General features: G+C 37.4%; 1 pseudogene; it reads right to left on the bottom strand.

Moving 5' to 3' along the window:
* Window positions 1-2,346: 2,346 nt before the first annotated feature.
* LOC138036756 (probable serine/threonine-protein kinase DDB_G0267514) overlaps window positions 2,347-2,500 on the bottom strand; it is a 1,181-nt pseudogene continuing 1,027 nt past the window's right edge.

Genomic DNA, 2,500 nt, shown 5'->3' with positions numbered 1-2,500 from the left:
ATTTACTCTATCCGACATGAACGTGTGCCCGCCCACATGAATGGGCATCACACATGGCAGTGAAAGGGGAGCGTGGATTAACCCTTCGTCAGTCTCAACTTCAAAAGCTTACTCAAGTGCTGATTTCTGTGGCATTGCGTAAGTTCTAATCCCACTGTGGAATATAGTATTGCATGAATAGAACAACCGATATACATACATTCATTCATACATAACTTTATTTGTCCTCGAATTTCAGTGGAGCTTACAAAGCTGCTGTCTCCCGGCTTATTTTCTGACATACATTTCAATGGATAGTAGTATATAATGTAAGAAACAGACAACTTTTTTAAAAGACCTGTTTCGGCATGCTTGTGCCATCATCAGTTTAATGAGTTGCTAAGTGTGAACAGTTATAAAGTCTACGGGTAGATGAAAAAATTATTACAACATGACGTAATACAAAAGCGGGTACTATTTACAGCGTGACACCAAACATAACTTTATAACTGTTCACACTTAGGAACTCATTAAACTGATGATGGCATAAGCATGCCAAAACATGTCTTTTAAAAAAGTTGTCTGTTTCTTACAGTATTCATCATACTTGCTACTATTGCGACCTTATGGAAGTAGTATATAAATTAAGTAATAACATGTATTATGTATACCAGTAATTTATATAATACTATTACATAAATATCATGATGATAATAATAAAAATAATAATAATAATAATAATAATAATGATAATAATATATCTGTAACCCTATACCTATACTTTTTTAATGACGAAATATTGGTAAAATAAGAAATATATACGCCCTCACAGCCACCCTGCGCCATTATTTTGTTTTTCCTGAAAATGTATTTCAATCACATTTTCTGAATGAAACTTGCACCTAGTTTTTGAATAAATTGCGCTCTCTCTCTGAGCTTTAACGAACAATAAATCCTGGCTAATTTTCCAACCTACAAGACGTACATGGTGTGTTGGTCTGCGGGTTTGAGAATTCTATTGACCACAACCATGCTAATTCCGATGTATGTGTCAAAAACACTGATGTATACACTATCGTGAAACCAGCGCGTGTGTGTTAAGGTGGCTCAAACCAGTTTCAACCATTGCAGTTAAAGTGCCCATAACGTAAAGAGTTTTATCTTCCGTTTTGAAAGTCCATATTGAAAAATGAACTTTAGCGAAAGGATTTTTCCATTCAAACGAGAGAGAAATTGTCTTAAACTTTTTAAGTAGCGTGCAAATTCCCTGCCATTTTGGCATACCACTCGCTGAAGTCTTCTTTCGACTTATGACGTAAATTGAGAAACACGTGGTCAGAGAACATGAGGATTTGAGAGTTGATGCGAAAAAATGCCTGAAAAATGCGTTACCCCTCGATGTAACAACACAGCTGATCTTGAAAAAAGAATATGGGTGCATAGGAATCCTTTCTTCAACTCGGAAACTGCAATAGCCAAAACATTTGTCTTGGCGAAAGGAAAGAACTGGCAGCCCGGTAAAACTTCGCCACTGTGCTACAACTTCGGCCAAAAGTAGTTGTAACTTCGTTAGAACAGCAAGTCAAGCGCAAGTCAAGTTTTTGAGACTGAGGAAGGGTTAATCTGCACTCCCCTTTCACTGCCATGTGTGATGCCCATTCATGTGGGTGGGCACAATTTTCCTTATTACATCTCCATTGGATTCCAAATCGATCACGATGCCGTGGGCAAATCGTTGTACCCAAAATGATATCATCTATCTCAAAAACACCTTTAAAAGCAATTAATAAGAAAACAATAACCGTTAGTTTCACGGGCAGTAATACAATCCAGCTGCGCTGATCAATGTACTCGCTTCAGGGACAACTGGAAAGTGAGTGCTCGCAGTCTCGTACAACGATACATGATTACATGGTCTTCCATATCTTGCTTACTCGATTTTCGCAATTGGAGTGATTGCTGAATACCCGTCCACAACACAACGAACTTAAGGCGTAAAAAAAAATTATGCAAATTAGTCTGATGGTAGATTGAATCTACCCTCAACCAATTAAGTCTTGTAATTTAAGAACAAAGTTGTCACGTTCTCATGTCCAGGAGCGTAACCAATATGGTAAGTTAAGGAGGATTTCAGTGACACTTCTGCTTTGACTAAATCCCAAATGTCCACGCATTGAAATGAAAAAACCACAACGCCAGGATTCTATTCATTTGGTGGGCGCGACGACATTTTCGTCTCGCAGGTCAATCGCGCGTTTTTCTTTCCTTATTTTTAATTGATTGCATGCCTCGTGTTTTATTTTGAACAAATCACAATATCTTTATTGTAAACAATCGATAACAATCAGGTTGTGTAGCGGGATTTTCCTAACCTAATAAAAATAAAAGTGACTCTAATGAAATGCAGATTTTATAACATACAACCTCCTCGCAAAACGAACATGCACAAATTTTAGTTTTTGGGTAAAATGCAGCAACAAAGTCATTCAATGGAGGCTGCCTTTCAGGATCCTCAGATGTT

The sequence above is a fragment of the Montipora capricornis genome, unplaced genomic scaffold (genome assembly GCF_036669925.1).
Source record: "Montipora capricornis isolate CH-2021 unplaced genomic scaffold, ASM3666992v2 scaffold_498, whole genome shotgun sequence".
Taxonomy (NCBI): Eukaryota; Metazoa; Cnidaria; class Anthozoa; order Scleractinia; family Acroporidae; genus Montipora; species Montipora capricornis.
This window is presented reverse-complemented; position numbering and strand designations above follow the sequence as displayed.